General features: G+C 46.8%; 1 protein-coding gene across 4 annotated transcripts in view; it reads right to left on the reverse strand.

The window, feature by feature from the left end:
* LOC115300927 (heat shock-related 70 kDa protein 2) overlaps positions 1-9,577 on the reverse strand; it is a 38,344-nt gene extending 28,767 nt beyond the window's left edge. For all 4 annotated transcript variants that reach the window (XM_029950526.1, XM_029950523.1, XM_029950524.1 and 1 more), the window contains exon 1: positions 8,867-9,577. The gene's annotated coding sequence lies outside the window, so the exon portion shown is untranslated. The remainder of the gene's footprint in view (positions 1-8,866) is intronic.
* Positions 9,578-10,087: the final 510 nt, after the last annotated feature.

Genomic DNA, 10,087 nt, shown 5'->3' on the forward strand with positions numbered 1-10,087 from the left:
AAAAAGCATGATTGTACTAGAACAGTGGGCGTTAGGAAGGATGGAGGATTTGAGTGAAGACTTGATGAGTAAGAACAGAGAAAAATAGAAAAAAGATGAAAGGCATTTCAGGTATCTGCAAAAGGGTGTATGTGAATAATTGGAGAGGGATACACAGCAGCACGCACAAAAGCATGAAAATATAATGGGAGGGAAAATAGATGTACTTCACCAAACTGGTAAATGGACGTTATGAAGCCAGAGCGAGTGACAACTGTTAACATAACAATGATAGGAACAGCCGGCATCTGTTAAGCCTTACAATCACTATCGATGGTCAGGCTCGAGTCTAAGCGTGTGTGTGTGTGTGTGTGTGTGTGTGTGTGTGTGTGCGCGCGCACATTAGTACACAGTGTCATAACAACTTCTGTAAGGCCATAGAGGACCTGGTGGGATTAGAACACAAGCAATAGGACTCTTGAGCATGGCCTCAATGATTTTGCCACCTATAAAAAATAAGGTCACCCTGGCGAAATTCTTGGAATACCATTTCCCAGGGTATAGAGTCCCATCTCTAAATTTAAACTTAATGAAGTTCTTTAGGTTTTCTTGAAATTCCCAGGAAGAACCAGTTTTGTAGATGAAAAGTTTTAATTCAAGGCACTTAAATGACAGAAACAATCAGTTTAGAAAATTTTATTCACTTTTTAGAACAGGCATTCTGGCTGGTTATTAGACTGTAAATTCAGTACTTAGCACAAGAAGTTCTGAAATTATAATTGGGTTATGTTCCAAAACTTTATTTTTAAGTTAGTTATCTGGAACTTGAAACACATATTCCCATAGAAACAATGCTATAAATGGTGAGTCAGTCCTATGCTCATACCCTAACATCTCTTAAAACTTTAATGGCGCTCTACGTTGGTCCCAACTGTGCTAGAGTAGGACTTTTTTTTTAAATGTTTTATTTTTGATATAGAGAGAGATAGGACATGAGAGGGGGAGGGGCAGAGAGAGAAGGAGACACAGAACCGGAAGCAGGCTCCAGGCTCTGAGCTAGCTGTCAGCACAGAGCCTGATGCGGGACTCGAACCCACGAATGTGAGATCTGGCCTGAGCTGAAGTCGGACGCTTAACCAACTGAGCCACCCAGGCACCCCTAGAGTAGGACTTTTATCCTTTATGCTAACAGAGGCACCATATAGCAATGCCCACTACGCTGAGCTCGAAAGGCTGAGGATGAGACTTCAAGGCCTTCGAGCTCCCTGTGCCCAGCACACCTGTCCCACATAGTTGGCACTTACTGAACGCTTGGTAAATGAAAGTAAAAATAAGAGCTCAGGAAGCAGGAACCAATAGGTTTGGATACCAACTCTACCACGTATTCAGCTATGAGGAAATATCTTTACCTCTCTAAACCTGCTTTTCTCATCTATAAAATAGGGATAATCATACTCTTTACAGGATTCGCATGTAAATTAGAGACCAGGGGCACCCTGGGTGGCTTCAGTCAGTTAAGCAACTGACTTTGGCTCATGTCATGATCTGATGGTCCGTGAGTTCAAGCCCCACGTTGGGCTCTGGGCTGACAGCTTGGGGCCTGGAGCCTGCTTCTCATTTTGTTTCCCTCCCTCCCTCCCTCTCTCTGCCCCTCCCCCACTCATGCTCTGTCTCTCTCAAAAATAAATAAACTTAAAAAAAAAAATAGGGGTGCCTGGTGGCTCAGTTGGTTGAGTATCCGACTTCAGCTCAGGTCATGATCTCACCATTCCTGAGTTCGAGCCCCGCATTGGGCTCTGTGCTGACAGCTTGGAGCCTGGAGCTTGTTTCAGATTCTGAGTCTCCCTCTCTGTCTCTGCTCCTCCCCTGCTCATGTTCTGTCTCTCTTGTGAAAATGAATAAACATAAAAAAATAAAAAAAAAATTTCTAAAAATAACTTAGAGGTGACAATTTCTTCTTGTCTTTTCAGTCAAGCATAATACAATTTTTTTAAATATTAATGTCATCATTGTGAACACATGTCATAGAATTTTACAGAGTGATCAAGTTCAACCTGATGCTTTCTACATGAGAAAACAAACTGACGCCCTAAGAGATTCAGAGACCTGCTCAAGGTCACCTCCAGCGGCAGTGGCTGACCACAAAGGCCCCGATCTCCTGTCCTGGTCTCGGGCTCTTTCTGCTATTCTGCACCCCCCAAGTGCAACACCAACGAGCTGTCTGCCCCACGCTCCGCAGCAGTTGTGTTTTTCTGAAATACAGGCACTGTTCAAACTGGCAAGGGTTGTTTGCACCTACACAAAAGGGCCTCAGACTGTTGTGCTTTCAGAGGCTGTGGTTTGCTGGCTGGTTAGTATTCTGTCTTGCTTGTCAAGCCAACAGCTATCACTTCTAGAAGGGGTGCTGATCTGCTGCCCACCATTTCAATCTGTTATGGGTTAAGAAATTACACAAAGTCATTAAAATTGAATCTACAGTTTAATTTCCTGAGAGGACCCAGGTAAGTGTTCTGTAACATAAGGTTTTAATTCCTGCACTTTGTTTGATCTATTTTATTTTTTACTGTTTTTATTTTTGAGAGTGACAGAGTGAGTGGGGGAGAGGCAGATTGAGGGAGACACAGAATCCAAAGCAGCCTCCAGGCTCTGAGCTGTCAGCCAAGAGCCCAAGGTGGGGCTAGAACTCATGAACCGTGAGATCATCACCTCACGTTTCATCTTTTGCATTGCTGCTATGCAACAACTTGCCTTACTCTTGCTTCTGGCCAGGGCATTGGATAGCGAGGTAGCCCATCAAGTAAGTTCTGAATAAGTGAGTTGTTCCTAGGTCTAGGAAATAAATTTGTCCACACAGAAAGCAAAGGGAACATATGGCTTCTGGAATATTTCTCTCTCCCTCCAGAAGTAGAAGAGGAAAAGTATTTACTCCAGGCCATCTCTACATTTTGATCTGTTCATCTTAAAGAGGCAACATGGCATCTTCCAACCACTAGAGGGCACTGTGTGAACAGTAGGCTGCTCAGCAAGAGGCAGCTTTACCAGGAAGTCACTTTTTGCACGTGGCATTGGTATTGGTAATCATAGGGTTCATTTTTTGGAACTTATATTTGTACCTCTGTGACTCTGGGACCCACCTAAACCTTCCCCTGCCCCTTGCATTCTCTGTCTCGGCTGGTTCTGCCATGCACCCATCACCCAGGCTACTTGTGAGTCACGTGGGACTTCTCTCACTCTTCACAGTGAACTATGGAGTCTCACCAGTTTTCTAAGTTTCCTCAAATCTGCCTCTCTATTCCATCCCCAGTTTCCTGCCCTCGTGAAATCTCTATCATCACTCCTGCGTTGTTACAACAAACAGTTCATAAAGAACACAAATCATACCACCTATGCTTCTCTTCACATACCTTCAGGCCGAAAAGTAAGAACTTCTTAGCAAAGCAAACAAGTTGTCCATGCCCACCATCTGGTGGTATGTTTGGCTACTTTTTGCTTCAAACTTCATTCTCAAGCAGCATAAAACTGCTTGTCCCCCCACTCCCCTTTGTTTAATGTAGTTTTTACCTCCATTTTTACTTATGCTGACTGATTGGTTCTTCTGTCTGAACCTCCCACAGATCTAACAATCATTTTATCACCTCCTCCAGAAAGCCTTCTGTAACACCCCCCTCTCCCACTATTTTAGGTTTTGATATTACTCTGTGTCATCTCCTTATTTTGCACTTATTATGCTATATTTTAATCACCAGAACAGCAACATAAAGTAGGTGTTAAAAAGCACAGACTACCAGATTGCTTGGGTTCAAATTCTGGCTCTGCCACTCACTAGGTGTGTGACCTTGAACAGGCTGCATAAGCAATCTGCATCTCAATTCTCTCATCTGAGAATGGGGATGATAATCCTTCCTAGTGTTCAGAATTATCATGAGGCCGTGGCTGTCATGCTAAATAAGAACTGGCTACCACAGTTATCTGTGTGTCGGATGGTCTCCCCACTAGATTAGGAGCAACCTAAAGACAAGGCCATTAACCTGTTTCCATGCAATATAGTCAGTATTCGGTAAATGCTGCTGAATGAGCAGCAAGAGAGGCAGTTCTAGGATACTGGAAGTCCAGGCTCTGCCCTCTGCAGATCCATACATCTTTTTAAATGGCACTGTCTCCAAGCTTTCCAATTATAAACCCATTTTTCTTATTTAATTCCAATCAAAACCCTGAAAACTCTTATCTAATTAAGTCAATGAAATGAACAAAATAAAAAAGTATCATAAAAAGTGTGTTCATTCTAAGAAGCTTAACTCCACTTTTAAGCCTTAAATCTATTTAAGCTTTAAGATTCCCCTTCATCCCAAAGGACCCACCACAGCAAAAGCCTTCATGCTTTCATATATGTGATTCCCTTTTCTTAGAACCTTTTTGATGTCCAGTCACTCTTGGGGAGTTTTTTCCTGACCCCAGGGTAATGCATAATGCAGATGCCCTTCACCTCTTCCTAAACAGCCCCTTACCTACAACTACAGGATGCTGTGTCCACCACCACACTGTCAGAGATTGCAATTATATAATTTTGCTTTGCTGTAAGCTTGAGATCAAGGCATTGTCTTTGTCATCACTGTACCCCGAGCCTGACATTTTGTTAATATTTGGTCAGTTTTGACTGAATAAATGTTGAAGTAGGTTAAGTTTTATTTTGCTGATCAATTTGTTGTTGTTAGTAATCTCTAAAGTCACCATGGGGCTCAAACTCATGACCTGGAGATCAAGAGTCACGTGCGCCACAAACTGAGCCAGCCAGGTGTCCCATTTTTTGTATTATTTCCATCATGGCAGCTTTTACATAGTGGTCAAAAATTTACAAAGCGATTTCCCATACATTATACAACTGATTCTCACAACAATCCTGAGATAGGTATTTCATTATCTTCATTTTGTGAATGTTAATGGTTGGTACTCATGTGCTCATCTTGTAAGTAGATATGGGACTCAAATTCTGAAGTCTTGATTCAGGGCCCTAAGTTTCAGCTTTTATACACCAGACAACACTCCTCACGTCAATGACTAGTAACTGAAGCGCCCCTTTGGAACATCCTAAGTCTCCCGGTGACCCATTCTCACAGAGCCCCATATTGCAGGCAGAATGCCCTGCCCCTTCCTCATCTCCTCTCCCATCTGCTGACGCTGACTCCCACTGCCCATCAGAGCAAGCCCTTCCCTAATACTAACGATGTAAAGTGGGGATGGAGCTCTTTAGTTATCTCTGAAAAGGATTATGTTTATCTCACATAGACAACAAACAAAATCTGGTTGGTGATTTAAAGCTTTAATTTCCCAATTTTATTTTGAAAACGATTTTTTGAATGCTTATTTATGTATTTATTTATTTTGAGAGTGCAAGTGCACTCATGTGAGTGTGAGCGGGCCGAGGAGGGGGGGGTAGGGGGCGACAGAGAGAGAGGGAGAGAGAGAATCCCAAGCTGGCCTGCACTGTCAGCACAGAGCCCAACACAGGGCTCTATCTCATGAACTGTGTAATCATGGCCTAAGCCAAAATCAAGAATCTGACACTTAACTGACTGAGCCACCCAGGTGCCCCTGAAAATGATTTTAAACTCAAAGCAGAGTAGTGTAAAAAGACCCGTGTCCTTGGCACTATCAAATAACCAACGGTGGGTTAATCGTCTATATAGTATTTTAGGGCTTTCAGGACATCATCAACTACTTCACACACATTCTTCTTGAATGTGCCAGGCTAAGGCATAAATGGTTCTGTACTTTGACTAAGATCTCTTGTAGGTACCGTACAAGCCACAAACAGAAGTTAGAAATCTGTATTAAACATGTACCATCTCCTTCCATGCCATATCTACAAAGTGTACAGTCACAAATTCCCTTCTTTGTTCTAATTCTCTTCCTTGACGTTGGCATGCTACCTCTAGGTTCTATTCAGGAGGCGCCCCTCAAGCCGGACCAGCACAAGCACATCTTGGCAGTGGCCTTCATGGCAAGCACAGCCACTCCTTCCCAACTACAAAATTATGAAACTGCCTACAGATACAAGGCTTTTTTTTTTTTTTAAATGAGTTTGGCCAGTATAAATCAACCCACCAGAAGCTGGACATCAACATTAGCATGAAAAAAAGTGTGAGAACTAGCCTACCACAGTACAGTAAGTACTTTATAAGGACAGACCTAAAATAACAACCCTGTTATATTTAAACGCTCACGTCTGTTACTTGATCATAGAATTTTAAACCAGTCCAATGCAAAACATCCCTTTTTCTCCACCTAGCCAATTCTCACCAACCTGAGTACTGACTAGAGAACATAAGGCCATGAATCACCACACGCCATCCTTAGGCAGGGCGAAGCACACACAACAGCACAGTTATGATCAAATGTTGCCTTCTCTTGTTTTAAACAAGGAATTGACTGTTAAGAGTGATTATCTCTGGGGAGTGGGAATCAAAATGATTTTCATTTTTGTATTTTATGTACTTTAGTATTGGCTGAAATTTTACAAAGAGCATGGGTTTTATAATAAGCATTTCTATTTTATGAAAAAAATAGGCACAAACCACTTTTAATCTGGTTCACATAAAAATAATATAAGAATAACAATGTCAAAATTTCAGGGTAAAATATATTAGCACAAGAAAAAAACAACAGGAGAAAACATCCTATACAGACCAAAGAGACCTCTCAAACAGATGTTTTTCAAATATACCTCAATTTTTTTAGAAGACCATAGATTACAGCTTAAAAATAAAAATCTATTGGGGCACCTGGGTGGCTCAGTCGGTTAAACATCTGACGTGGGCTCAGGTCATGATCTCACTGTTTGTGGGTTTGAGCCCCACGTCGGGCTCTGTGCTGACAGCTAGCTCAGAGCCTGGAGCTTGCTTCGAATTCTGTGTCTCCCTCTCTCTCTCTCTCTCAAAAATAAATAAAACATTAAAAAAAAATTTTAATAAAATAAAAATAAAAACCTATGTACACAAAGCTTCCTCCCTTGGCCCAGAAGGCTAACAGAAAAAGCTTAGCACTTTTCTGGCTGGAGGAGGAGAGGCCTGGAAGCAGGCACTTCTTTTCTATTGCCCATTAGGATATGAAATGCTGCTGCAAGGAACACAGAGACACTCTGAAAAAGCTCTATGAACTTATCATCCCCAGGACCTGGCAAAAGAAGAGAATAAGAAACCAGTACAAAAATCTAGCACTTAATGTTAAATCAAAACACAAGGTCAAGAGCAAGTGGCTGAGACTGTGTTCATGCCCTGCTGAGGTCCTGGTTAAATATGGTTTCTTTTTTCTATGACAATGATGCACCAGGGCTCCCCCACTACTTCCCCAAAATAGGCCATCACATTGGAGTGGGAAGAACAGAAAGGCTTCAGGAAAGGCTACTTACTCAACCTGAGTAATTCTATACTGTGAAAATTTGGTCATAATGGAGAAATCTCCTAAAATGAATATAAGATGTTAAGTAAAGGCTCTAGAGCAGACTATCTTTATTAATCTTTTAAAATAGTTTCACATCCATTATGCTTCAACTTTCTCAGAGATGAGGAAGCCCCTATCTAGCTCCTAAAGCCATTCAGTTATTACTGAGACTTCACCAGATATCCAGCAAGTTAATCAAAGTAAAGTTTTGAGGTTGGAATGGCCAGCTATCATTCAACCTTCATCTTTTTGTATCCCAATTCTCCCCATCATATCCACTTTTGCACTGACAAAATTTCATAGAATCTAATTTATTCATTTGTAAGGAGAAGGTGGTGATTCCTTTAAAGTTAACATGAGAACGGCATCCTTCACCAACTCTGCTCCCAAGTGCCTTGAACTTCAACTCAGAAACTGATTCTAAGTCGCCTCAAAAAGCCTGGAATCAGTCCTTGGGTACGAGAAAATTGTTCCTGTGATAGTTTTTCTGCCTTGAGACATGCCGTATGGAAACATACTTAGGCCAATGGAGAATCTGCGCGTATCTACCACGCTGAAACTCGATTTAGGAGAATTATCACACATACAAATGCCCTACTGTCCCCTGAAAACATCAAGGACTTTCATCAACATCTCCCTGACGCTCCTAATTTGGAAAAGGTCATGTCAACCTTTCAAATCATACAGACGCATTGCTTAGGTAAAAAAGGGAGACTGAGAGGGTGGCTGAGCTCAGACCCAAGCCTGCATATTTTAGTGGTAATGACTCCCGATCTGCATCCAACGCATTTACCGAACACGAACAGAACTTCTAGCAAGCGCCCACCACTGGAATCGAAAGCACTTTCTTCCCAGGAAACACATCTTTTCCATTGAAAATTCCCAAACCCGAAACCCACTACTTCTTTACTGAACAAAAAGCGTGTGTGCCGGCAAGTGGGGGTGGAAAAGAGCGTGGCAAGAAACTGCACGGCTCTTACGCCTCCTCCCTCGGAGCGCGCCCAAGTCTGCGGCCTCGGGCTCCGGGACACTTCCCCTCCCACCCGCCGAGGAGCCGCAGCTGTAAGTTGAGAGAAGCGGGCTCTGGGCACGTCAATCAACCGGGTCCTCCCGCCTCCCGTCTACACCTCCCCTCCCCCCCCCAAGAAAAAATAAAGGCAGAGAAAGAAAGGGAAAAGAAGGTAACTAATTTGGGAACTAGTCTCCGCGGGGGCTTCGCCTGCGACCCAGGGAGGCCACACGTCCCGGACCAGGCGCGCGGGCGAACGGCGGGATCGAGCAGGCGGCTCTGCAGCCGCCAGGCGCCGGGTCCTCTGGGCGCGTCCTCCGCGCTCGGGATCCCCGCACGGGTCGGCACTGCCCCGGCACCGCACTCCGCCAGGCCGGCGGCCCGCGTCCTCCCGCCCGGGCCAAAGTTGCGCAAATAGCCCCACAACTGGCAGATACTCACCGGCCGCAGCAGGAACCGGGGCTGCGGAGGTTTTAGGGAGTTTAAGGCAAATCAGCCACGGGAAAGGCGGGCGGAGGCGAAGGAGCCGCGAGCTGCAGTGGCGGCGGCGCGCGGCGTTCGGGCTGGGCTGCGCGGAGAGGTTCTGGCTCTGCCAGGGACTGTGCTGCAACAAAGGACTTCCGCTGCCGCACAGCCGCGCCTGCCGCACCGCACTGAGCCGGCCCCGCTTACGCGGCGACTCCGGGTCTGCCCACCAGTTCGCTGCGGCGTCCGCCAGCCTTCCCCTCCCTCTCGCCCGCCCACCCACTCCGCCGCTGGCTGCTAGGGGCACCCGCGGTCGCCTGTTTGTTTGCAACAAGTTTCTGCGTCGGGCTCCGGGGAGGCTGGCGCAACCCGCACCGCGGGGGCCGGCGCGGCGGCGGTGGCTTTACCACCCCTCTCGCCCCTCTCCCAAGGGTAGGCTTGGGACCTCCTCCTCCTGTTTGCACAGCTGGATGGGACTGGGCTCCTCCCGACTCCCCAAGGGCAGGATGCTGTTTTCCCACTCCGTCCAGATGTCAGACCCCTGCCCCGGAGGGCTCAGCAGCTGGGCCTTCCCTCGCGGTTCGTCCCCGGCGTTCTGGGGACGCCGGCACCCTCGCCCTGTCCCGTGCGCCGTGAATCGGTCCGAGGTCACCCATTCCCCGCGCTCCCCCCACTCCGCCTGCCATGGGCCTGTCCGCCTCTGGCCTTGAGTCACTTCCCCTGCCATGCCCCACCCCGCCCAGCCCGCCTTCCCCCGCCCCCCCCAGGCTCCAGCGGCTCGGCCTTCTTGGCCCCGCGCCCCCACCCCTCTCCCCGCGAAAACGCGGGCGCATCCCCCCCCACCCCAACCCCCGAACTGAGGCAGTGCTGTGCTTTTTGCACACCCGGGGGAAAGTCCCCGGGTCACGCGGTTGTATGTGGGGAGCCTGTGACGCTCAGGCTCCTCTCCACGCTTCCGCCTACAGAGTCACGACTGAGGACGGTGGCGGAGATGCCCAGAGCTCTGGCCAACCCCCGCCGGGCCACTTGAGTAGAAAGCGGGCGGGCGCGCACGTACGCACGCACGCACGCACACTTCTGCCCTCGCTCTCCTTGTTCCCCAGCTACCAGGCGTGCGGTCACGTGGGCCCAACGCGGGGCGGCCGGCGCGGGAAGCCGCGCGAGAGCGGGCCGTGGGGTGCGTGAGCCGGCGCCGCC

The sequence above is a fragment of the Suricata suricatta genome, chromosome 9 (genome assembly GCF_006229205.1).
Source record: "Suricata suricatta isolate VVHF042 chromosome 9, meerkat_22Aug2017_6uvM2_HiC, whole genome shotgun sequence".
In the NCBI taxonomy this organism is placed as follows: Eukaryota; Metazoa; Chordata; class Mammalia; order Carnivora; family Herpestidae; genus Suricata; species Suricata suricatta.